This window comes from Triturus cristatus, chromosome 8 (genome assembly GCF_964204655.1).
Source record: "Triturus cristatus chromosome 8, aTriCri1.1, whole genome shotgun sequence".
Lineage (NCBI taxonomy): Eukaryota > Metazoa > Chordata > Amphibia > Caudata > Salamandridae > Triturus > Triturus cristatus.
Window position 1 is genome coordinate 502,020,733 of NC_140591.1, and position 27,936 is coordinate 502,048,668.

Here is a 27,936-nt window from a genome sequence, read left to right on the forward strand (position 1 = left end):
TGATCAGATAGAAGAAGTTAAAGATATTTGTCGTTGTTCAGTTCGTTTCATGCTTGTGAAAGACTTATATGTACGTAGAAAGCAGTTTCCATTTTCTCTAGCATATGCTGTAACTATTCACAAGTCTCAAGGATTGACTGTAGATTGTGCATTTGTGAACATTGGTTCAACTGTGTTCAAAGAAGGTATGGCTTATGTAGCTTTGTCACGAGTGAAAACATTATCTGGTTTATTCATGATAAACTTTGATGACTCAAAAGTTAGTGCTGATGCAAATTGTGTAAAGGAGTTTAATAGATTAAGAAGAACCTATGCTCCTCATTTAGGTCAGTATCCTGTGTTGGAGAAACATGTAGTTTCTCGTAAAAGGAGAAATGAGAATATCTGTAATGAAGATGTAGAGAGGAGGAAAAAAAAGAGGAGTGATGTAATTGCAAGCAAAAAGAATAAGGAAAATGAAGAACAGGTTGTAGGATGTCATTTTGAAAATAGCTCTGGTGTCAACTTCTACGCTAATGTAGTGCTGAATGTTGCATTTTATCTTGAAAGTTTGCAAGAGCAGATAATAGTAAATCAGGGAAAAAGATTCTGTTCTGAGCTGAGTCTCCTTTTTCATAAGCTGAGTAATGATAAAAGTCAAATAGAAAGTGCTACTGAAATTAGAAAACTTTTAGATGTATGTTCAGGACGAACACAGTTTTCTCAAAATGAACAGCAAGATGCACATGAATTTTTGATGTATTTTCTACAAGTACTGGAAGAAGAAGAAGTTGCAATTGATATTTTATTTGGTCTCTCTTATAAATGGGAACATACTTGTGAAAACTGTTATAATATATGTGGCTCTAATGTTGATAATGAAAGGTTTATTTATTTGACATTACCACAGAGTAAAACAGTCACTTTTGCTAAATTAGTTAAAGATGCTAATCATAGCATGCAATGCGGTGAGTGTCAATCTGACATGTTTTCAACATTAATTTTAAAGGAATACGGACAGTATGTAATTTTAATGATGCAACGATGTAGAGTTGATGGTTCAAAATTGGATACTTTAATAAAGAAGTTTACAGGACAGCAATTATCAAATTCAGGAAAAACTTTTGTAACTGTTGCAATAATTTTCCATGAAGGACCTACTGTTACTTCTGGACATTACACAGTTTATCTTAAATGTGAGAAAGGCTGGACACTGTGTAATGATTCCCAATTGGTTTTTAAGCAACGTTTGCCTTTTGATTTAGCAAATTCCTATCTAATCTTCCTGAAACCTAAATTTTAGAGAGACTTGGCAAAATCTGGACAAAACAATTTTACCATTTTATTGGATTACCATTGGAATTTACAAAAAAAAGATTTTTTAAATTATCATTTGGCCTAATGGAAAGATAACCAATTGTAATGTGGACTTTTATAATTTTTTATGAAACTTTCAAAAACCAAAAATTTAAAGAAAATCGGTAACATCTGCACAATTTAAATTTTGGAATGTTATTGGAGTGCCATTGGAAATTTTTTCAAAAAAGATTTTTAAAATTACTATTTGGGCATGCGGAAAAGTAACCAATTCTATTGTGGACTTAATAAATTATTAAAAAGTCTTTCAGGAACCAAAATGTTACAGAGAATCGGTGAGATCTGTACAAATTAAACTTTAGAATTTTATTGGATTACCATTGGAAATTTAATCAAAAAGAATTTTAAAATTACTATTTGGCCTAAAGGAAATGGAATCAGATGTATTGTGGAGTTATTTGAGATATAATATTGTGATTATACTTCTGAAACAAAAATATCAGACGGTATTTTAAAGAAATAAGTATTGTTTTTAGATGATATTTTTTTAGAATATTATGCATTTCTGTAATGATAAGTTTAAATGAGAAGAGATTCTGGGCTTTTTTAATACAATCTTTGAGATTGTTATTTTTTTTTTGCCCGCTGTTAAATGATGAATGCAATTGCTTTCACAATTTATAGTGAAATGCAATATATTCTGAAAACAGCAAAAATAAGGCAAAAATATTTTTTGATAAATATGTAAATATGTGTACTGTATTATAAAATGTTCTAAAAAATATTAATACTTTTTTCTTTTTTTTCAGATTGATATAGAAAATTTACGAAAACTAGAACCATTTTTAAAGCAATTTTTTAGAAAAATAAATGAAAAAATATTTTTTTGAGTGGGTATGGTAAGTCACCAATATCATGGTTCCTTTTTTTCTACTTCTCTACAATCACATTTTCAATTTTTAATTGTAGTCTCTCAAAAAAAAAAAAAAAACCTTGGGTGCGCGCAGGGTGCGCGCACCTCAAAAAAATTTTAAAAAAAAATTTGTTTGGTTACGTTTATAAGTGGCTCTTAAAAGAGCCCTTGAGTTAATGGAGGGAAACAGGAAGAGAAAAACGCAAAAAAAGAAAAAACATCTATGGCCTAGTGCACGGATGCGCATCAAATTTTCTCTGAAGGAGATCAAGACTGGTCTCCCCCACAGAAATAAGAGAACCGCAATCAGTGCACCGTGTAGACAACCTCGCCAAACAAGGTGGACCAACAAGAGGTGTAGAAACAGGTGAAGGCACCATCACAGCTGAAGTGCTCCCCTGAGCTGCCGAAGATGTGCTCGGCTGAGCTGCTGCTGATGTCGTCGGCTGAGCAGGTGGAGGGTTTTCTCCAGAAGCTCGACGATAAGTTACTGGATGCATTTTGTAAACATGTCTCAACATAGTGTGAATGCTAAAAGAATATTTCTTGTTAGGATTCCCACGAGATAAGACTTTTTTACAAAGTAGACATGTAACTTTCGGTGCATTTACCTTTTTCTCACCATCTGGAAAAGAGAAAAACTGCCATATAAAGCTGTCTTTCTGCTTCCTGTTCCTCTGCCTCTCAAGAGTGTCCTGGTCACTGTCTGAAGTAGGTTGCTGTTCAGCCATTGTCTCTCAACAACAGAATAGCTCCTTCTACAAAGGAATCAGAACTAATAATGAGGGGAGTAGGTGTGGTTTGGGAAGAATCTGGAACAGAAAGTACTTCAAACCAATCAAAAGTGATGATTCTTGATCACATGACTTGCCATGAGGGGATTGGGTGTGGTATTGAAACAATTAGAAACTGAAAGTAATGATAACCAATAAGAAATATTGTTTGATTATGTATAAACCCGAGGTGCGCGCACTGCGCAAGCTCCGAGCGCGCACCCCGTGATTACGTATGCTCGAACGCGTAAACGCGCAGGTGCATACGTCATATGCGCGTACCTAGCGCGCATACGTTGAACACGCGTATACGCGACCGTTATTGTGCATAATTTTAGCGTATGCGGAAGTAAACCGCGTCGAGCGCGTAGGACGCATGCGTACGTACGTACGCATACGTACTGGGTGCGCGCTCCCAGCGCGCACCATGAAGTATATTTGCGCACGTAAATAACGTACGCCGGAATTCATAAAAAACTTACGAAATAGTACTAGGAGCGCGCTCAGAGCGCGCACCCCAAGAATTTATAAAAAAAAAAAAAAAGTGGACATAAAATAATTTAAAAAAAAAAAAATATATATCCTAATTGAATTTTTAAAAAAAATTATTTATAAAAAAATACAGATAATATATAAATGAATATATAGTAATTTTATTTTAATAAAAAAAATATATTTAATTAAAAATACATAACTTAGCATATAAAAAACCTTGCAAATTCACTGAAAAAACCATAGGTTTCACACATGGTATAGTTAGGGATTAGCATTTAAACAACCTTGCAAATTCACTGAAAAAACCATAGGTTTCACACACGTTATAGTTAGGAATTAGCATTTAAAAAACCTTGCAAATTCACTGAAAAAACCATGGGTTTCACACACGTTATAGTTAGGAATTAGCATTTAAAAAACCTTAGAAATTCAGTGAAAAAACCATAAGTTTCACACATGTTATAGTTAGCTGGACATTTTACTCGTAAAAAACCATTGAAATTCCCCCGTTATAGTTAGTTCAGCTAACTATAACTCGCGCGCCCGCAATGCACTGATGATGACGTCACATATTACATCACTCATGACATGGTCAGTGACATCACTCATGACATCACTGATGACATCTCAAATGACATCACTGATGACATCACTGATGACATCATCCTTGTGATAGAGTGGCAGACCTCCTCTTCCCCTAATATAACCTTTGATACACACATTCAAAAATAGAAATTACAATTTTAAAAACAATGGACATACCAATACCAGTTACAACAACCTATACAGTAATTCTAAGATCCACATACACATCCACTCATTCACCAATAGCCCTATACAGTCACTCATACATGTACTCACTCATCATATGTACTCACACACCTATACACCCTGTTACACAATGCCACTCATCCATAGAGTTACTCACACACATAGTCACTCATGCTAATAAAGAATCAAACATCCATTTACTTGCATATACAGTTATACACACACCACCACACTTACTTCTACGGAAACTTACACATACTTAGTCTTTTAAACAATCACTTAACGAAACACATACTTATTCATACAGGAACTCTTTCAATCTCACACTCTCACATATACTCGCTTATATACACCAATAGTCACATATACTAGTTTAAAACATATGTAGTTACTCATAGAGACACTATTGAGACAGTCTATCACTCACTAACACACCCATGCACACACTCATGCACCCATAGAGTCCTGCACACATGCTGTCTTCAACACATACAAAGACTGAGTCATTCATTCAAGCACTTATGCACTACGTAATACCCCCCACCAAACCATACAGACATCAGACACTGATACTCAAAAAACCAACAAATAACCTATATAGACACTCATGTAGCTACTCACCAACCCATGCAGCCAATTATACACAAAGAGAGAGACTGATACAGATATTTAAATATTTAAACATTACTCACTAAGCCATGTATTCACTATGATACACTTAATCAGTCAGTTACACAATCAATTTTTCAAAAAAAAATCATCCATTTAGACACTTATATACCCATTTATTCTTCCATCGACCTTGAGATATACATATATAAAACATATTTAATTTTCAGAAAAACACACATTCACTGGATGATGTCATCAGTGATGTCATTTGAGATGTCATCAGTGATGTCATGAGTGATGTCACTGACCATGTCATGAGTGATGTAATATGTGACGTCATCATCAGTGCATTGCGGGCGCGCGAGTTATAGTTAGCTGAACTAACTATAACGGGGGAATTTCAAGGGTTTTTTACGAGTAAAATGTCCAGCTAACTATAACATGTGTGAAACTTATGGTTTTTTCACTGAATTTCTAAGGTTTTTTAAATGCTAATTCCTAACTATAACGTGTGTGAAACCCATGGTTTTTTCAGTGAATATATAGATATATATGATCAATTGCGAACAAGGGGCCATGGATGTGGCCGAAACCCGTCATGGACCGCACGCTGTTATAACAATAAAAGTTTAAACTTTGCACCAGAATATAGGCAGTCCGTGTCTGCTTTGTGCAACATATGTACTAAAGGATTGCTGTGATTCATATATATATTGGGCCCCGCCACAAGCCCTCACCCGGCCGAACTCTATGCTGGGAGCTGTAGTTGATGGACTTGGACTATAGATGGGGCTTTAAACAATGTGGTGGAGCCAGTTGACCTCCCACCAATGGGAGTGTCACAGGACTTACATAGCAGGGTGGGGGGCATAACCCCGATGTTAATGGCATCTGAGGAAGGCTTGTTATGCCAAAATGCATTATGCCAAGAGTGATCAATTAAAGGGATTCTGTGTAATTCCCTGCTGTGTCCTCTGATTACTTTTACTGGGTGGTCTTCGTTGTGATATTTCACGCGCATGCCAGGAGCGCGTTAAGAGGACCCGTCCTTCAAGTGTCCGTGGCATTGCTAGCTAAAACTGCATTTTTCTTTTTTTCTCCAAGGTATTGGAACAGCCACGGACCACTTTGAGTTTGGCCCAAGCAAGCAGCCACTGCCAGGAGCAGCCCGTGACTGCACAGGGAAACAAGATCATTGCATTAGAGTTTCATCGCCCGGCTGACTCTCATATTTGGGGCAGGATGTTGGGGACCCAAGGAATTCCGGGTCACTCCTTCAACCAGGATTTACCATCGACACGAAGCCCTTGATTGCCTGGAACAAACAGCGCCAAGTTAGGGAATATTGGGCCCCGCCACAAGCACTTACCCGGCCAAACTGTATGCTGGGGGCTGTAGTCGATGGACTTGGACTATAGCTGGGGCTTCAAACAACGAGGTGGAGGCAGCTGAACTCCCACCAATGGGAGTGCCAGAGGACTTACATAGCAGGGCAGGGGCATAACCCCAGTGTTATTGGCATCTGAGGAAGGCTTTTTACGCCGAAATGCATTGTGCCGAGAGTGATCAATTAAAGGGATTCTGTGTTTCTCCGCTGTGTCCTCTGATTACTTTTGCTGAGTGGTCTTCGTTTTGATATATATATATATATATATATATATATATATATATATATATATATATATATATATATATATATATATATATATATATATTACCTACTGGCGGTCGCTAGTAGGTAGTTAGAGTTATGACCTAGTTTCCATAGGAAGAGCATTTTTGTTTTGCTTATAACTTTGGCGTTGTTTGATGAATCTTCATGAAACTTTCCAAATTAATTCTTTGTTCATATCAGCTCCTTTGTTGAAAGTTTGGGGGTGATTTGTGAGGTGGGGGGGCTGAGAAAAAATGGTGGTCCCAAAACGTGTTTTCGCCATGTTAATTTCCATAGGAAACTTTAGAAAACACTACAGGTCGAACGGGTGAATGGAATTACCCCAAATTTGGCAGGGAGAAGGGTCTTCGTCTAGAAAGCACGCTTTTGTTTATTTGGTGTAAATCCGTTCAGTTGTTTTGGAGAAATATCGAAATTTACAGATATCGATATTTGGGAATTCTGCCATCTGATTGGCTGCGGCGTTAGGAGCACGAGCTTGCTGCTTATTGGCTGCGAGCGGTTGGAACTAGGAAGTGTTGGCAGCCATTTTGTGATTCTGTCGAAACAAGTAAGGGGAATAAAGGGCGAAAAAAGTAGAAAAGAGGATGGTAGGAGCACTGTAACCTCTGTGGGGTGTTTAGGATGTGCTATATAGGGGTGCGAAGTGAAATACTCATTCCTATCGGTCTGAAAGTACGAAATTAAGTGAGGTATTGCCTAGAGTCTGATGCTGCTAAGGTGAGCTGCTGCGGGACTCGGGGATTAAAGCATGAGCCCAAACTGTGTGTCTTATGTTGTGAAGTCAGGTGCCCCCTACCTGTTGCACCACACCTGTGGAGGTAGTGTCAGCATGTGTTTATACCTACTCGGACGATCTAGTGACCCCTACTGGTCTGAAAGTGCTGGGGTACGGAAAATATGTGAGGTATTGTCTAGAGTCTGATGCTGCTAAGCTGAGCTGCTGCCGGACGCGGGGATGAAAGCATGAGTCCAAACTGCGTGTCCTATGCTGTGAAGTCATGTGCTCTGGCCACTGTGCCACATCTGTGCAAGTAGTGTCAGCATGTAGTTATATCTACTCGGAGGAACTTTTGTTTAGAATATTGTAAGTTGTGTATGGTGTTTAGGGGTGTTATACAGAGAGTGTGAAGGTAAATTTGTGGGTATCAAATCAATTTGGTATTTGGAAAGTGCAAACTACTCGTACGGGTCTAATGGCACTGGGGGCGTATGCTGAGCTGCTGCCAGACTCGGGTATAAAGGCGCTGAACTACTGACCCCTACCGGTCTGAAAGTGCGTGGTACGGAAATTAAGTGAGGTATTGCGTAGAGTGTTATGCTGCTAAATTGAGCTGCTGCTGGACTCGGGGATGAAACCGTGAGCCCAAATTGTGTGTCCTATGCTGTGAAGTCATGTGCTCTGGGCACTGTGCCACACCTGTCCAAGTAGTGTCAGTAATATTTTGTACGTAGTAGGAGGAAGTTTTGTTTGGAACATGGTAATTTGTATATGGTGCTTAGGTGGTGTTATACAGGGAGTACAAAGGTAAATCAATACATACGGTATATGTAAAGCACAAACTACTCACCGCTATGGGTCTGAAGGCCCTGGAGGCCGGCGTGGAAATTATGGGAGTTATTAAGTGAGCTATTACCCAGAGTCACATGGTGCTGAGCTGAGCTGCTGCCGGAGCAGCGGATTAAACCGTACTAGGAGGAAGTTTTGTTTTAAACAGTGTGAAGTCTGTAGGGTGATTGGGCGGTGCTACAGAGGGAGTGTGAAGTTCAATTGTGCCGTTTCCAATCAATCCGGTATTTGTAAAGTGCAAACTTCTCACTCGTACGGGTCTGCAGGCGCTGGGGTCCGGCATGGAAATTAAGTGAGCTATTGCTCATAGTCACATGGTGCTATCCTGAGCTGTCGCTAGAGTCGTTGATCAAAGCGAGAGCTCTGTGCTCCAGAGTCAGATGGTGTGGCCGCTGCGCCACAGCTGTGTGGAGAAGACATTTTGGCAAGGGTGCAGGAGTTGCCGTTACCTGGCCCTAAAATAGCGGGCCTAAGTTGTCAGTTATAAGGCGGCTCTAAAAAGAGCCCTTGTGTTTATTAGTTGGAGCTACATATAAGGACGGATGCACAGCTTCAGGTTATTCAGAAAAACTCGATTTCCCTGATCTGTGAAGTGTACTCCATCACTTCTGTAGATATCAGCCATATCAAAACGTATGTTGTTCGTTGTAGATCAACCTCATTCTATGGTCTCTGAGGTATGCAGACACAGCTTTGTTGACATTCTTCCTAGATTTTTCAATCTGAGGACAAAATTGGGTTGACCATTTCTACTTCTGTCTTTGGCATATATTGGAATATAGAAAGACAGTTTGAGGCAAAAGCAACATCAATTGTTGAAAGGTGTGCTTCATTAGCATTTCCAAGCCTACCCCAGTCAATGTGCCTAGGTCGTTTCAACCACAATGCACAAACATGAGGTCAGGGTGTTGGAGATGCAAACAGGTTTTAACCAAAGGCAACAATTGGTGCCACTTCAATCCTCTCTGTGCAACCATTTAATGTCCACATTTTGTAAACCTAGGTCTAAGTCAATACGTCTCTTTTCTGCATACCTCTTGCAGCAGAAAACATAGCTATGTCCTACGATCCACACCAGCATTTTGAAGGTATGGCTGGAAGGTATGGAAAGTAGCTCATGCAGTTCCTTCGTAGAGTAAGAGATATGTTTAAAGATGGGGAAAAATCTTTTTTTCCCCACAGAAAATGATAATTGATTGGAAGATAAGAAGCATTGGGTACTAAAAACTAGGGTGCATATTAGTTGCGTGAAAAAGTATGTTTGTAATTGGTTAATAAAGAGCAGTCTAAACGTGGAGTCCATACGATAGGATGAAATGTGCTCAGCTCAACCAGACGTGCTACTTGCATTTGGAAGGTACATTTGGAACTTAAAACAATGGTGAACTTTTAACCCGCAGGGGCTGTTAAATGTTCGAGAATATGCTGGGAAAAAAAACGTTACGTGTAAAAAAATCATGAACTTTTAGCCTGCAAGTGTCGTAGAATGTTCCAGCAAGTGTGGTGATAAAATAGATTTAACTTCTGACCTGTATGTGGCACGGAATATTAAGTAGCTTTTCAGATGGAAAATTCAAAAATAACCACTGGCGATAAGTTTTTGAATGTCGATGAAGGAATGAAGTATTCTGATTTGTTCTCTACATGTATTTATATGTGGAGCGACAGAGAAATTGTGCCATTATTGTTTCCATTCTTAATGAAAGCGGTGCATTGCATGTACTGTGTGACAAAGAAAGAATTACATGTGTGTGTGACATTTGAAATCTGCATACCAACTACAAAGGTGAGGTAGAAATGAACAAGATGTGTCATGTGTTCTGTAGTAGGGGTGGGCGGAATTTGCAAAAGTGACTTTCGCAAATTATCGCGAAAATGTTAAAAATCTCCGCAAACACGTGGAAATATCGCGAAGATGCAGAAGTTTTTTTCCCACCCGTTCGCAGTATTTTCTGCGTGGTCACGGCTCGCCAACTTACCCATGCGGTTGCTCGCGGGCGCGGGCATCTTGTTTTCACTCTTCTCGCGGTGCATGATCGCGAGAAGAAAGACGTGATCGCGCAACCAATGACATTACTGCGGGCGCGAACTGTCGCGAGACAGCGCAAATGGCTACCAACAATCCAACATCTCGTGGAGAACGTGACCGGATCGGGAAAACTTGTCGGCAAACGCGGGGATTCAGGTAAGGCGATCGCGCGCGTGCGAGAATGTATTATTTTACAGCGCGAGCAAGAAAAAAATTATGGCCAAACTGCGGAATGCGAAAATTTTGACATTTTTGCGCTCTCAGCTGAACGCGAAAATGTCAAATTATCGCAATTTCCGCGAGCGGAACGGAAATTTAGCCCAGGCCTATTCTGTAGTGATGAGGTGATATTTTTAAGTTTGAAAGTATTTTTTATTTCAAAATAATATACTGTGAGTAAAGCGTGGTGTTTCATATTGGTTATAAAATATGCATAAAGTTTGACCTGTTGTTAAATAAGTACTTTATATATGTTTAGGATTTTTTCACAAAGAAGCAATGTAGTTTGTCATCTTTAAAGGACTGTATGGTTTGGAAAATAAGGTACAGCATTAATTTGGGTTTGTTAATGTATTCAGGTGAGATAAAAAATGTCCCACGTTTGCAAATTATACTTTTTGTGGAAGTAGTGGGGAAGGGGGGGAGGAGATGTATGTGTTATTAAGTAATAAGCGATAAAACCAAAACCAGAAATGTTATGTGGACACGTTGTGGTCTCATTTTTGACAGTGCGAGGTAGATTTGAATATAAGTCTAGGTAGGTTGTTGTACTGTGAGATCGTCTACAGTGTTTGGAGATTACATGGAGAGGAGATGGAGATAGTAAAAGTGACACGTTCCTTTTATATGTACGCATAGTTTGAATCATTTGAATATAGGTTGAGATATAATATGAACATGGTTTCTGGTTTGCATTTGGGTATAGTTAATAGTTTTGTGACTAGTTAATAATAAAAAGGTATATATACTAAAATATATGGTAGTAAACGTATTAATGATTGTCTGTCCTTATGAAATAGAAGTGGTTGGGGAGTGTTTCTTTAGAAGAGATGTTTTATAAATGTTTGAGAGAAATAAAAGAAATAAAAATGTTCGGTATATTTTCTGTATGACTTTCTTGACATTAGTAAACTATATCTGATTATAAGTGATACTAATTGTCAGGCTGTGTCCCTGTGCTGAATATACGTAGGTGTTTAAGTGGTCCGGGTTTTACCGGTGCTCAGCTTCACTATCCCTTTTGAGACACTCGTCAATTTTTTCATTCCATTTAATGTCCTTATTATACATACAGTAAAGGGATGGTATATCAAAGTTTGGGAATTAGAACTTTGTTTACTCTCCCCATCCTCTGCTATACACTCTACAGAGTGTTTAAACAACTTTATTAACATACAGATGTATAGCTAGTAAAGGTGGTGTAGTGCCACTGGGCCCATGTATAAACCGTGCAATGGGATGTTTTATGTTTTACCCGCCAATTTGCATGTGTGAATACTTTTTGATGATAAGTGTTCCGGAAAATTGAGCCCGTGTATGCTTATAGTGGCGCTACTAGGAATGGTGGCGGTTTCTCTTTGATTTCATACTGTAAAGCAAGGGCCTGGAGTGGGGGTGGGGGGGTGGGTATGTTGGTGATTAAAGCACAGACTTTAGTAACATGCAGATGTCTAGCTACTAAAGGTGATGTAGTACCACTGAGACCATTTATAAAGCATCCTATGGCATGGTATATGTTTTACCCGCAAATTTGCATGTTTTAATACGTTTTGCTGATGAGTGTTTCGGGAGACATCTGTTGAAATTAAGCCTCTGAGTGGCTATAGTGGCACTTCAAGGTTTGCTGGGGCTCTTTGTTTTATTGCGTAAAGTTAAGCAAGGGTGGGTGTGGAGGTGGTGTAGTGGTACTGGACTAGTTATAAACCACCTTATGGTATGGTGTATATTTTACTTGGAAAATTGCAGGTTTCAATACCTTTTGCTGATGAGCGTTTTGGCAGACACCTGTTGAAATTAAGTCTATGTATGACTATAGTGGCGCTAACGGGAGTGCTGGGGCTCGTTGTTTGATTTCATAAGGTTAAGCAAGGGCTAGGGTGGGGCTGGGAGAGGTGGTTATGTTGCTGATTATAACACAGACATCTGTTACGAGTACATGTGTAGCTAGTAAAGGTGATGTAGTGCCACTGGGTCCATTTATAAAGCGCTCTATGACATGGTATATGTTTTATCCGGAAATTTGCATGTTTTAATACCTTTTGTTGCTGAGCGTTCCGGCAGACACTTGCTGAAATTAAGTCCCTGTATTGCTATAGTGGCTCTACCAGGTTTGCTGGGGCTCTTTCTTAGATTTCGTAAGTTTAAGCAAGAATGGGGATGAGGGTGTTGTAGTGGCACTGGGCCCATTTATGAACCGCTTTATGGTATGGTATATGTTTTACTTGCAAATTTGCATGTTTTAATACCTTTTGGTGATGAGTGTTCCAGCAGACAGCTACGCAAATCACACAATATTTCTGTGGATAACAAATCTTTATGCTGATAGACACTCTTGCACTGTGGTAGAAGAATGCCAGCGTTGATGGCAAATTATGAAACTTGGTGCCATTGTACATTTAAATGGAAGCTTGGACCATTTCTTTGTTACTATGGTGCAGGCCTAGCTTTAAGTGGGAAAAAAACTGGGGTGCTCTAAAAGGGGCGGGGCAAACCTGTTAAAGGGGTGCGAGCTATCCAAGTAGGGGCGTGGTCTACATCAAGATAACTAGCATTGTGTGCTTAAAAAAATCCCCTCCAATTATCCTACGTTCGGAAAACACGCTCTTTAAAGGTTTTCCCATCCTCTTACAACATGGCTCACCTAGCATGATATCTCTACTTCTCAGTAGTGAGCAAAATGAGCATGCACACATCGATGTGCATGCTCTCACTGCAGTCCAATAAAAAAAAAAAAAAACTTGACTACCTTTGAGAGGGCCAAAAATAGAGCCCGATAGAGACCCGTTTCAAGGCCTTCTGAAAATAACTGCCAGTGCTCAGATCTGGCCCACTTAAAGCCCTGCATCCATCCATCCTAAGCACTGCGCCATCCAACCATCTTTCAATTCATTCATATATTCCTACCTACCTACATACATACATCTGTCCCTGCACTTATCCTAAGCATCTATCAGCCCACTCGCCTATGGTAAGCACTGTGCCATCCATCCAGTCATACGCCCATATATCCATACATACATCTGTCCCAGAACCAATCCTACGCATCTATCAGCCCACCCATTTATCCTAAGTACTGGTCCATGCCTCCATTCATCCTTCCATCCATACACCCATCCATCTAGCTATCCATTCATCCATATGGCCATCCATCCACTCGCACTTTATTCAACTATCCGTCCTTATTTCCATGCGCCCTCCGCCCCTGATCCTAAATACTGCGTATTATACTCATCCACCCAGCCTCTTAAGGGGCCGAAAAGGCTGGCGATAATCATTGAGAGGCAGATGTTTCTGATGAAGAACAAGAAAGCTTTGAGTTGCTCTTTGTGGACCATAGTTCATCACCGGGGCATATTATCATGAAGAGCATTAAAATTATTGCCGCTATAGCGGCATGAAACTGCGGCAAATGCGGCGATAATGGGCTTGATAATATGCCCTTGTGAATTCCCATAGCAGCCCAGGTTCTGGTGTGAAGCTGGGCTTCTATGTGAATTCACAAGGGCATATTATCAAGCTCATTATCGCCGCTTTAGCGGCATTTTATTGCCGTTCTTGATAATATGCCCCTGAGTGAGCCAGGCAAAGCGTGTGTTTTCGTAGCACTACAACAAGACAATGTGAAAGGTGAGAGCAGGGTTGTGCTGGAGTTGGCTGCATGTGGTCATCTCCAAAGGCGCAACCAGAGCGAAATTTCAGGGGAGGCTTATTCTTTCAGCAATAGGCAGAGTGGGGATGTAGGGGCTCTAAAAAGGGGTGAAAAAGAACAGAGCATCATTTGCAAGCAAATGGTCTTTTGAAGACCTGTGAAGTACTCGGGTGCGGCTCTATGTGTGCGATTGGGAAGTTGTCTCAGGGAGGCCGTGGCAATGGGTGTTGCGCACATGGTGGTCTCTCTGCTAATCACGCCACGATGATGTTGCTCCTGCACTGCAAAAAGAGAAAAAAAATCGTGAGAGAAAATGGCTCTCTTTAAAGGATTTCTTTTCTCCTATAACTCGACTCACCTGGCATGATGGCTCCACTTCTCAGTAGTGAGCAATGTGCATACTCTCACTGTCACATTACAGTCCAATAAAAAAAAAACAATGGACTACCTTTGCGAGGCCCGAAAATAGAGCCCCATAGAGATCCATTTTGAGGCCCCCAAAAATAAACTGCCAGTTCTCAGACCGCCACAGACCCCCCCACTTAAAGCTTTGGGTGCAGTGTTATGTTTGCGAAGAAGTAGATAAAATTGTTAGGCTAATAATGGTATTTTTTCAGTGTGCCGTTTAGTTGATAATATCATCCTAAGTACATAGATTACAATTTTTAAAAATACTATCTATAAAGTTGTCTGCGGTGGTTTGCAGAGGGAGTGCTGTGGAGTGGTGGGGTGCGGTGGAGAGGTGAAAAGTACGCGGTAGTACAGTTACATGTAAATTTTAAAGCTGTATGTAAATAATTAAATAAATACTTGTTGTATGTTCTATGGCACTACCCGTCATCTTACTGCTCCCCTACCCTGCTCCATCACTTTGCAGCACTGCCTCTGCAAGCCGTCAGTAGAAGTTATGTAATTGTATGCTATTATTTTAATATATTGAACTGACGTAAAAAATAATTGAATCTATCTTTTTTTTCCAGAAAATTATTTTGTTTGGATTATAATTTGAAAATGCCTAGAAGAACTGAAAAAAACGACAAGAGAAAAAAATATATATTTGAAGAAAAGAAAAGATTTTCAATTAGAAGAAAATTAGAGTACTATACAAACAGTTTCTTCTGGTAAAAACACTAGACAATTTCTGAAAAAAATATTACGAACATTTAATGAAAATAACACCACACAAAGGAAAAAGAAGAATTTTTCAAGAAAGGAGAAGGAGACTTCAATTTCAAATACCAGGAAAAGAAAACATGATAAAGAAACAGTATCTGTTACCCGGAGACAATACCTATTTCAAGAAATTCGTCAGAGGCTTTTTCGAACTAGAGTGATTCAGAATTTAATGAAAACATGCTGCAAATATAAAAAGAAAGGGCTGCAATTCAAACAGAAACAGCTTATCGAAAGTATAGTGGATACTGCTTTCACTTTGAAACAAAAGTTATTCATTGTGATTTTGAGGAGGATCAAAGTGTTGGATAAAGTAATAAAAGTGTTGAAAGAGAAAAGTAGAAGAAAAAGACTAGTGAACAGAACCAACTTTTGCAAAATCTTTAGTGGACATTGGAAACATACTTCTACTAGTGAGCCCTTTTTTAATGAGGAAAGTTACTTCCAGGAAAATAGTTTACCATTTGCAGTTGATACTGGAGATCGTTGCTACAAAGTTCAGGATGCTTTTCCCCTTCCAAAAGAGGAATTGGTTGGTAAAAGTGCAGAAGAGTTAATAGCTGAAGAAGTGCAAGGGAAACATACACAAGCTCCTGTGTGTAAGTGGGGTTGTAGCAGTATTTATAGTATTCAAATCTATTGATATAATACGAAATTTGCTGCTAGAATATACACAGAAAAGTATTAAACAGAAGATTAAGATGTTGCAAGGCCTAGATCCGTGTAATATAAGAAAATATACTGAGAAGCAAGGGTATTCTCTGGCTTGTCTTTCAAGAAAAGTGTGTAAAAGTGTTTTTCATCACTTGAGGATGTTAACAGTACACCATTCAGAAATGCGGAAGTTTATAAGGAAACTATACTATGAAAAAAAAGTCCTGCATTATGTTTAAGTGAACTGAATACAGGTCTTTTACATGGTTATTTATCAGATATTCAAAAAAAGTGTGATGATATTGAAATGCGATATTTTGGTTCAGAAGAGCAGTCCATAGAAAGTGAAAGTTTGACAATTACAGATGTTGAAGGAGATGGGAAAGTGATTAGCACTGATCAGTTTGAAGAAGAAATTGGAAAGTTTAATGTAGTGTGCTCTGAAATACCAAACTATGTTTGTGTTTGTTGTCGACGTACTCATTATAAAATTCAAACTAGGAATGTTGATTTGTATTTGAAAAGTGAAGAGGAGAACAATAGTAAGTGGGAAGAATTTGCAACATTCTTGTTGGTGGAAGGTCGATTTGAGTTAGGTAGTGATCAACGTATATGTAAATATTGTTACAACAAATTAGAAGAGAACAAAATGCCTGGTAGAGCAGTACATACTAACTTAGAATTAGTAGCTATTCCGGAGGAACTGGCAGAATTGAATACATATGAGTCGGTTCTAATTCAATCTGTTCATCCTTTTCAAACTATAATTCGGATGGAGCCTAAAACAGGTAAACTGCCACCAACAGACTTGCAAAGAGGGCTGAAAAGAAGAGTGGTGCACTTACCTTTGGATTTTAAGAAAAATATTTAAACTGCTGCTGGAGAGAAAGAGGAAAATGAGGCAGTAGTCATTCTAGTAAATGGTGTACCAACAAAGAGTCGAACAATATGGCAAGAATTTGTGCATGTTAATAAAGTTGAAAAGGCTACCTTAAATCTTATAGAGAACAATATTTATTACAAAACTGTAAATGTGGATGAACAGGTGATACGTTTAGAAGATGAATGTGAAATTTCAAGTGGTCAAATAGAGAAAGTGAACAAGTCAAGGACTGAAGAGATTTATGAACATTACACATTATGTCCTTTGCATTCAAAAGAAGTAATAGGAAGCAGTATTGAGTTATTTCAAATGAAAAAAGCACAGGGAACTCCAATGAGTGTATGGGAGAAGAGCTTGGAAGCTTGTTATTTTCCACAGCTGTTTCCTACTGGAGAAGGTGGACGATATGATGACCGACCTGTCTGGATTCCAGCTTCAGAATATCGGTCAACAAGTTTATATTCTGAAGATCCTAGATTTCGACCGTGCATTCCATACATATTTGACCTTTTGTTTGAAAGTGATCTATCTTCTCTGTCGTATGCAGTGAACCACATACTTAAAACTAAATTTAATTAATCACTTCATTCTGCGAAAGAATTTGTGGAGAAAGTTCAAGAAACAGATGAAAATTTAGAAGCACAGTTAATCAATTTGATGGTATGTCAACGTGGAACAAATGAGTATTGGAATCGTCGTCATGGAGAACCCAAATGTATGTTACGGAACTTAGGTACACCAACATGGTCTGTCACACTTAGCTGTGCAGAGTATGCATGGGAAGATTTGCTTGAGTTTCTAAGAGAAGTGAATTCCAATATAAAAAATAGTGAAATAAAGACTCCTGGTGAACTGTGTTCATTGGATCCTGTAAATGTGTGCAGATATTTTAATCATAGGTTTCAAGCTATGATGTCTTTTATGTGCAATAAAAAGAATCCACCTCTTGGAGAAGTTACCGATTTCTTTTGGAGAAAGGAGTACCAAGCAAGAGGTGCATCTCATATACATATGCTATTATGGGTCAAGGATGCACCTAAATTTGGAACTGATTCTGATGAAACGGTATTGTCTTTCATCGAACAGTATGTGACATGTGAGATTCCGAGAGAAGAAGGAGATAGAAGCTTGAGACAGCAAGTTTTACGTTTCCAAAGTCAACGTTGTAGAAAGTACTGCAGAAGAAAATACAAGTCTAAAGGAAAATTTTACACCAAATGTCGGTTTGGTTTTCCACGTTCAGTCATTTGTAAAGGAAGAGTAAATTCTTTTTTTTCTTCTGTAAGGCACACAATAACTCAGAAATCTCCAAAGAATACCTACAACTTAAAAAGAATAGAAGTGTCAAAGTATGTCAATGACTACAATCCAGTCATTCTAAAAATGTGGAATGCGAACATGAACATCCAGTATGAATCCGAAAAAAAAGAGATGAAACAAATGTGGGAAGAAATTGCACAAGAGAAAAGCCTTAGCAAAAAATTGCACAGCTTTACTTTGAAAATGCTTTCCCACCAAGAAATTGGATCCTATGAATGTTCAGACCGCTTGTGCTCTTCAAGTTTATATTCAATGTCACGAGGAATAATTTCGGTAAGTTTAGGTCTTGCCTGCTCACGGAATAGTGTGTTGAAATCATTAGAAGAAATTGAATACTTAGCAGCAAATGAACTAGACAGTACAGACATTCTTAAAACTAATATGTTGGACACATACTATCCAAAAAGGAGTTGACATCTGGAACAGCTATGTCTGTATGAAGTACTTCAATTACAGCTTCAAAAGAAATGTTAAACAGAATTTAAAAGAAGGAAAATATGCAGTAGTTGAATGTCATGGTTGTTTAGTAAAACGTGCAAAGGGTAATCTTATAAACCACAAAAAACTCAGTTGTGAAACTCCAGATAAGCGTGAATTTTACTATTTAGCACTTCTCCAACTCTTTAAACCATGGCTTTGCGAAAGTGAATTACTTGGAGACTTTGACTGCTACGAAGATTCTTTTAATGCATGTAAAGGTAGCATTGCATGTACAATTTTCCATACATATTTAAAAATGTTGAATGATGAAGTTGAACAGGAAAATACTATTACAGCTGAAATAGCTAATGAAAGTTCTCAAGATAGTCAAAGTAGTGGTCAATGTCGTCAAGATCCTCTTGGACAACCAATACTGGAAAATGAAGCAACGATTGCCATGCATGAAGTCAACATTGCAATGCAACAAGCACACGAGGAGAATATTACATTGGAAAAGTTAGAAGAATAACTAAATGTTGAACGGAACGAAATATATGTACAAGTGAGAGAACAGACAGAACATGGTTTGTTGCATGAAAAAAAAGAACGTGTGTGTTCATCTTTTAATCCTCTTCTGATGTACATCAGTGGTCAAGCTGGAACAGGTAAAAGTTTTGTAATTAAAGTTTTGACCAGTTATCTTCAAAAAAAACTACTGGTTCACATTTATGTTCTGTGGTAACAGTTCCAACTGGATTAGCTGCACACAATGTTAAAGGAGTTACTTTGCATAGATTACTGATTTTACCAGTTTAGCATGATAATAAATTACAATATCAGAAGTTGTCTGGAGAAGCTTCTCATGAAGTGTCAAGAGTGCTGAAGAAAATTAAACTATTAATTATTGATGAGGTGAGCATGGTCTCAAACTTAATGCTTGCTTTTGTACACTTAAGATTGCAACAGGTATTAAAAACAGATTACGACGTTCTCTTTGGAGGAAAACATTCAATTGTATTTGGAGATCTGCTATAACTAACCCATGTAAAAGGAGAACCAGTGTTTAAAACTCTTCTACATGAAGACACAAAGAAATCTCTGGGAAGTATTGGAAATGTGAATCTGTGGTTAAATTTTGAATATAAAGAACTCACTCAGAATATGCGACAAGCAAGAGATGAAGATTTTGCAAATATTCTAAAAGATGTAAGAATTGGTGCTCTAAGAAAACATGGTAGAGAAGCTTTTCAAAGTCGTCTACTAAAGAACTTGTTTACAAATGAAAACACACCAGCAGAAGTAATGTACAAGAAAAAGAAAGAAAAAAAGTCTGTAGTTTGCTTAATGCCTACAGTGGAAGAGTGTTATACATTTAATAGAGAGCTTATGAAATTAGAAAATCAAGAAATAGTTCACATTGAAGCTATTGATAAAATCGAGCTTCAAGGAATAACAATTCTTCTTTAAGAAAAACTACAGACTAAATTGGATTCTCTGGAAAAGTCTGTATCAAAAACTGCTGGCTTAGAAAAAAAGGTAGATGTATGTTTAAACTGTTGGGTAATTTTGAGGCGTAATCTGAATGTAGAAGAAGGTTTAGTGAATGGAGCAATGGGGAAAGCTGTCGATTTTGTGAAATATCAAAATAGAAATGGAATTGAATTCTTAAAAGTTAAATTTGATCAGATTACAGAGGTAAGACAGATTGTGTGTTGTGCTGTACTTTTTTTGCTTGTAAAAGACTTCTGTTTAGCATATGCAATAACTATTCATAAATCTCAAGGTTTAAGTGTAGATAATGCTTTGGTAAATGTAGGAAGAACTGTGTTTCAAGAGGGTATGGTATATGTTGCATTATCTCGAGTTAGAACGTTGTCTGGTTTGTATTTAATTGATTTTGATGAGAACAAGTTAAGTGCTGATGCTAATTGTGTAAGAGAATATAATCGTTTGAAAAAGCTTTATGCTCCAAGTTTAGGTGAATATCCTATTTATGAGAAACGTGTTGTGTGTTCAAAACGCAAACATGTTGAAGAATCGACTATGGTTGGAAAGCAGAAACCAAATCAAGAGAAAAAAAAACATGTAAAGAAACAGAAAAGACAAACAAGTCATGATGTTGTCAGATACCAATTAGAAAATGCTTCTGGTGTCAACTGCTATGGTAATGTTATTTTACACGTTATATTTTATCTTGAAGATGTTTATGGTGAATGTCAGGAAAAAAGATGATGTTTGGCACTTTATACTTTATTTCAAGAATTGAGAATTGATAGAAGTAAGATCCATTCTGCTTCTGGTATTCGCCAACTTTTGGATACATGTACTGGATCTTTAACGTTCAGTGCTAATATACAACAAGATGCACAAGAATTTCTGATGGTTATGCTTGGAGTACTAGAAGATGAAGGAATTCAGATTGAGAGTTTATTTGGACTCAGTTACAAATGGGAACATAAATGTGAACAGTGTTCTTTAACTTCAAGCACTATAGTTGACAGAGAACGATTTCTATATTTGACAATACCTGACTGCAAATCTGTACCATTTTCCAAATTAGTAAAAGAAGCTGATCACGAGATGATCTGTTCTCGTTGTAAGTCAACAATGCTATCTACATTATGCCTACAAAGATATGGAAAATATTTGATTATAATGCTGCAACGCTGTAGAGCAAATGGAAGAAAAGTGGAAACCAAAATTAAAAATGTTGTTGCTAGTCTATTTCTAGTATCTATTTCTGGAAGAACTTTTGCAACAGTTGCTACTGTTTTCCATGCTGGCGTACTACCACAAGTGGACATTATACAGTTTATTTAAAGTGTAATAATGTTTGGAGTCATTGCAACAATAGACACCCAAGATTGCCTTATGAATTACCCAACTCATACTTGATATTTCTGAAACAAAGATTTTAGATACATCATTCGGCCTAGTGTGAAGGTGTAACCATACTTTAAGGAATTTATACTGGATGATTTCAAAGCAAAATTTTTGATACATTATTTGGCGGATTTGTGGATGTCCGCTGTTCGCGTGGAGGATGCTGTTGCTGGCGGTCAGTTTCCTATGATTCCTAGTGCAAATTCTCTGATTTTGGACAAATACTTCCACATCTAAGAATGTTACCTGTGTTTTACTGCACGTGGATGTGAAAGACAAGTTGTAGTCATTGTTGTGCAGTGTCTGGATAAAGGTTTCAAGATCTGATGAGTCCCCTTCACATGTCACGATGAGGTCATCTATGAACCTCATCCAGGTTTTGATGTTTGATTTGTATCTGCTTTTCAGTATTCCCGCTTCCCATACCGCCATTAGTAGGTTCGCGTATGTATGGGCGAAAGATGTTCCCATCGCTGTGCCTTGTTTTTGGAGAAATATCTCTCCATTGAAAAGGAAGACATTGTGTGTCAGACAGTAATTTAGCATCTCCATGTTCATTTCTGAGTGCTCTAGAAAACTTACAGATCTTGTTTTCAAGAACTGTCTGACTGCTGTTAAGCCGTCTCTGTGAAGAATTGATGTGTACAGAGTTGTCATATCTATGGTGACCATGGTGTGATGTTTATTCCAGTTGATATTTTGTGCCTTTTGCAAGAAGGCCGTTGCATCTTTAAGATATGAGGGAAGTGATGTGACATATTCCATTAAAAAGACATCTATGTAATGGGAAATTTTCTCAAGGAGGGAGCCTATGGAACTCACTATCGGTCTCCCCGGCGGGTTGTTGAGTGACTTATGCACCTTTGGCAAAAAATAGATGGTTGCTGTTATCGGATGGTCAACTTTAAGGTACATGTATTCTTCAAAGTCAATCAATCCCATTTCCTTCCATATTTGTAACTGCATGGGATATTCTTTGGGCCATAACTCCATTGGGTTTTTCTCCAGTTTTAGGTAATGATCTTGGTTCCCCAGTTGTCTGTTTGCTTCTGCAATGTATTGTTCCAGATCTTGCACAATAACGTTTCCACCTTTGTCGGCGGACTTTATAATGATTTTCTGATTTTCTCTCAAATCTTTTAAAGCTTGTTCTTCTTTTAGCGTTAGGTTCCATGATCTTTTGGTATTTTTCGTTTTCATTGATAGTTGATTGATTTCATGAAAGAGATCCACCCTATTTCCTGGAGGGAGTTGTGGACAGAATTTCGATTGGGCTTTTAATCCACTTTCTCCATCTTTGCATGTGATTATGCCTTCCCTCTGGCATATTTGTATGTCATCCTCTGTTCCTGGAGTCGATGTTAGATCTGTTTCCATAGGATTGGTCCCTAATGTCCTCAGGGCCCTCAATGTTGTCAGATCGTTTTGATTTAATGTGGATATTTCAGTGGGTGCTTGATTTAGATTTCGTGCATTGGGAGTTTTTTCTTCATAATATTTCTTAAGCTTTGCTTTGCGGCAGAACGTGTATAAATCGATGCGGAGGCTTGGTATGTCCATGTTGTAATTTGGACAGAAGGTTAGTCCTTTATTCAGTAGACTTATTTGGTCAGAATTCAGAATCATGCTGGAGATGTTAATTACCATGTCCTTTTGATGAGTCTTCTTTGTTATTTTTGCTTTTTCTTTTCTTGTCCTTTTTTGGGTCTTGTTCCTTCTCTTACTTCTTCGGGTTTGGGTTTGCTTTGTCCCCTCCCCCACGTAGTTCCTGTCAGTCGTCCTCGCTGTCACGCCTCCATTTGTGCAAGCCTTATTTCCACACAAAAATCCAGTTTGGATATATTTGTTTCTTCTTCTGTGGAACTTAAATCAGAGCTATCACTTGCAGCAGCGGTACCATAGCCCGTACACCTGTCCATTGCAGCTCTATTTCTTAGGGAGTTATACTTCCTCGCGAAGGTGTATATGCGGCCATTTGCGTAGTCAATACGATCGCGATTACATTTATTGGCCTTCCTTTTCTCCACATCAATCTTATGTTTATTGATCTTTTTTCCTTTGTATCTATCAGTTTCTTCTTCTCATCATTGTCTGGGAAATTATCCAGTTCTCCTCCCAGTTCTTTAATTATTTGAAGTGTGGCTTCTAATTTCCGTTCTGCATGTATGATTAAAGTTTTCATCAATTTCAGAGAGCATTCATTGGTATCCATTTGCCACTGTTTTATCAAGTCCAGATATAAGTCTTTTAATGTGGGCTTAATTCAAATTCGCAGGCCCCTTGGAACACTTTTGAATTCTATTTATTTTTCTACATTTGTCTTTTCCCACCATTTATTAACTTCGACTATTCTGGCTTCACATATATTGACCCCACAATAAAATCGGAAAAAATGGCAGAAAGGAGCAGGAGCCGAGCTCAGAGAGCCAATGAATTATTAGATGATAATATGGCAACAAACAACCATTCCAATCCCGGGAGTACGCATACAGAAGGGAGAAGAAAAACAATTACAAATATCATCAGAGAGCTACAGCAAGCCAGAATATATATATATATTCCAATACCCAACTTCACCAGGTGGCCGAACGCTTCAGCGGGTGCTTCTGTCACAGTAGGTGACTCCGTCTTGTTCCACAACAACTTCAAGACATATATATATATATGACCTACTGGCTGTCGCCAGTGGGTAGTTATAGTTACAACCTAGTTTCCATAGGAAAAGCATTTTTTTATTTTCTAATAATTTTGGCGTTGTTTAATGAATCTTTATGAAATTTTCCAAAAGTTGTACTTTTTAGGTCAGCTCCTATCTTGAAAGTTTGGGGGTGATTCGTCAAGCGGGGGCTGAGAAAAAAGGGGGTTCCAAAACGCGTTTTCCCCATGTTAATTTCCATAAGAAATTTTGCGACGAGCTACAGCCCAAATTGCTAAACGGAATTACCTCAAATTTGGCAGAAAGGCAGAGCTTGGTTTAGAAAATGACTTTTTTTTAAATGGTGTAAATCCGTTTAGGAGTTTTTGAGAAATTCAAAAAATAAGAGTGAAAAAATCAATTTCCATAGGAAACTTTGTGCAAGGCTACAGCTGAAACTACTGAACGGAATTACCCCAAATTTGGCACAGAGGTAGTGCGTGGGTCAGAAAGCGACCTTTTTTTAAAATGGTGTAAATCTATTCAGTAGTTGCTGAGAAATTAGAAAAATAAAAGTTTCGATATCTGGGCAGAGCCTAATTCCCATGCACGAGCTTCACTGTGATTGGCTGCCAACATTCCAAACCAGGAAGTGTTGGCAGCCATCTTGTGGTTTGGCAGAAGCGAGTCGGTAGAAAACAGAGAAACAAAGGTAGAAAACAAGAGAAGGGGCAGAATAGAAACACCTTGACCCCCTAGGCCAGGGCCCCCCAATTTTTTTTAAATCGGTGTAATTCGCGCTGGGGTCATGGGTTCCCGTGTTTTATTTTAATGAGACCCCGGGGTGGGTAGGTTCCGGGGATATTTTTTTTTAAATAATAGCGGGGAGTCCCTGGGGCTGTTGGGACAGGGGTTGTTCGGCTCCCCTCCTGGAGCTCTCCATCTGCGTATAACCTTGGTGTCGTTTGACGATTCTTTACGAAATTTTGCTTAAAGTTTCTCTTTTTTGATCAGCTCCTATCTTGAAAGTTTAGGGGTGATTGGTTAAGGGGGGCTGAGAAAAAAGGGGGGGTGAAAACGTGTTTTCTCAATGGATTTTCCATAGGAAACTTTAGACAAGTCTACAGGTCAAACTGCTGAACGGAATTACGCCAAATTTGGCAGAGAGAAAAGTATTGGTCCAGAAAGCGTGTTGTTTGTGAAATGGTGTAAATCCGTTGAGTAGTTTTTGAGATATTAAAGGGAAAAAATATATATCTGGTTGGTGCCTTACTCCCAAGCACAAGCTTGCCTCTGATTGGCTGCTAACTGTTCAAAGCAGGAAGTGTCCTCTGATTGGTTGCTAACACTTGAAACCAGGAAGTGTTAGCTGCCATCTTGTGCCTCGTATCGAGTGAAAATACAAAAGAAAAGTTCCGGGGGCAATTTTATATAGCGGAGCTCTGTGTAATGATGATTTAGACGCAGTGAAGGTTTAAGATTTATTAACCTTAAGGAGAAACAGGTGAGCGCCAGGCAGCATGACTTCCACTCCAGGAAACTAGTAGGAAGATAACCCTTTCACGCTCCCTGTGCCCAACATCACCACTTTGGAGGTATGCCTTTAGAAGCCAGTCTGTCGGCTCGCAGCTGTCTACCTTTGCGAGCTAGTACGCTGCTGTGCCTCTACCTCTGCGAGCTACTATGCTGCAGTTCCTTTGGGAGCGGACGGCTCATAGTTCTGCCTCTGTGAGTCGAGCAGACGGGCCAGAATTTTCCCTCTGTGAGCCTGGGTACGAACTGTTCATAAGTCTATATGAGCATTGAAAAGCCATTTTGTGATTCAGTCCGTCAGCTGGCATCTGTCCGAGGCATTTCTGAACACATACCGGAGCATTGTTTGTAAGAGATACCCCTTTCACGCTGCCTCTCCCCACATCAGCAGGTAATGCTCCCTCTTCCCACATCACTAACATACCATCAACGACCTTCTTGGGCCCGCAAGTCTCCCTCTGCGAACCACTGGTGGGCTTGCAGCTCTTCCGGTTCGACTTCTCGGGCCCGCACTTTTACGAGCCAGGCCGCCGGTTTGCAGGTCTCTGAGAAGAGATGCAATTGAGGCAACGATGATGCCGGTTAGACACCCAACAGTACTCCGACATCCCCCAGCAGCAGCTGCTTGTCTGCCATCCCCTCTCACCCCCACAAACAAATGTGACAGGAACGTTTTTAAATGTGGAGCCTGGTGTTGCAGTTTTAATAAAAAAGATGCTTGTGAGGTTGGACAAATAAGAATCTTAGTCATGTATGGATTTACATATAAAACATTTTATTAAAACAAAACAACAACAAATAAAACTATGTGTATAAAATATTTTATTAAAAGAAAACAACAACAAATAACACTATGTACAGCCATGGTGTGTCATCTCTCAACAATTTGTGAATCACAGACTGCAAGGCACAAAGAAAAATAAGATAGTGCGTTATGTGTCCAGCAAAGGAGAGAGAAAGAGAGGAAGAGTGAGATACAAGGAAGATAGAAAGAGAGAAACAGTGTGAGAGAGGAAGAGAGAGAAAGAGTGAGAGAGGGAGGAAGAGAGAGAGCAAAAGAAAAAGAGAGAGAGAAAGACAGGAAGAAAGAGTAAGACAGAGAGGAAGACAGAGAGAGTGAAAGAGTGAGAGAGAGAAAGAGAGAGATACAAGGAAGAGAGAAAGAGAGAAACAGTGTGAGAGAGAGAAAGAGAGAGAGAGGGGAAGACAGAGAGAGAAAGAGAAGAGAGAGAAAGAGTGAGAGAGGAAGATAGAAAGAGTGAAACAGTGTGAGAGAGAGGAAGAGAGAGGAAGAGAGAGGGAGAAAGAGTGAGAGAGAGGAAGAGAGAGATGCAAAGAGTGAGAGAGAGGAAGAGAGAAATATTAAGAAAGAAAGAAAGAGTGAGATACAAGGAAGAGAGAAAGAAACAGTGTGAGAGAGAGGAAAAGAGAGAAACAGTGTGAGAGAGAGGATGAAAGAGAGAGAGAGGAAGAATGAGAGAGAGAGAGAGAGGAAGAGACAGAGAGAGAGAGAAAGTGTGAGAGAGAGAATAAGGAAGAGATGGAGAGGGAGTGTTGACACTGGAGAAAATCTTCGCAGCTCAACTTTGTGCCACCGGTGTGTCTCCAACCACGTGCCGGGACATACTGCACCCTCAAGTACAGTTATCTGAAAGATAGTATAGAATTAGTAATTGCAGACTAAATACAACTGCACATGCGTAATTCTCAGTTTCGGCTCTGTGCACCCAGGCTGCTCCATCCCATCCACTTCCACTGCCCAGAGGTGTCTAACAGCCGCTGCGCACCCAGGGCCATATTATCAAGAATGGTGATAACATTATCTCCACTTTAGCAGCAGGAAACTGCTGCAAAAGTAGCAATAAGGGGCTTGATATTATGCCCTTGTGAATTCCCAAAGAAGCACAGGTTTAATGTCCTTCACACCAGAACCTGGACTTCTATGGGAATTTTCAAGGGCATATTATCAAGTCACTTATCGCCGCTTTAGTGGCAGTTTTCTGCCGCTAAAGCGGTGATAATGTTATTGCCGTTCTTGATATTATGGTCCCCAGTCTGCTGTAGTCCATACACTTGCACTGCCCAGAGGTGTATAACAGTCGCTGCGCAGTATGAAGGAATGAAAAGACAGAGACGGTAATTCTCTTGATGTGGATTAATCCTCAGAACATATTTTGTACCCGGCAAGTATAAAGCAAGAATGACTGAACCCCCATTAACTTCTACCTCCCAACCTTCTCACATTCAAAACATAACATTCCCAAAGCGACGCAAGGCAGCCATGAGCTGTGAGAGGAATGTCACGCTCATGTCTGCATGCTTCGATGCTCCCAACACACTGTACCTCTTTAAAAAAAAAACAGAGAAAGGAAAGCTTGTCAAAATTTGATGGGAAATTTAAGGGTACAAAGTATGAAAAAAGAAATACTCAAC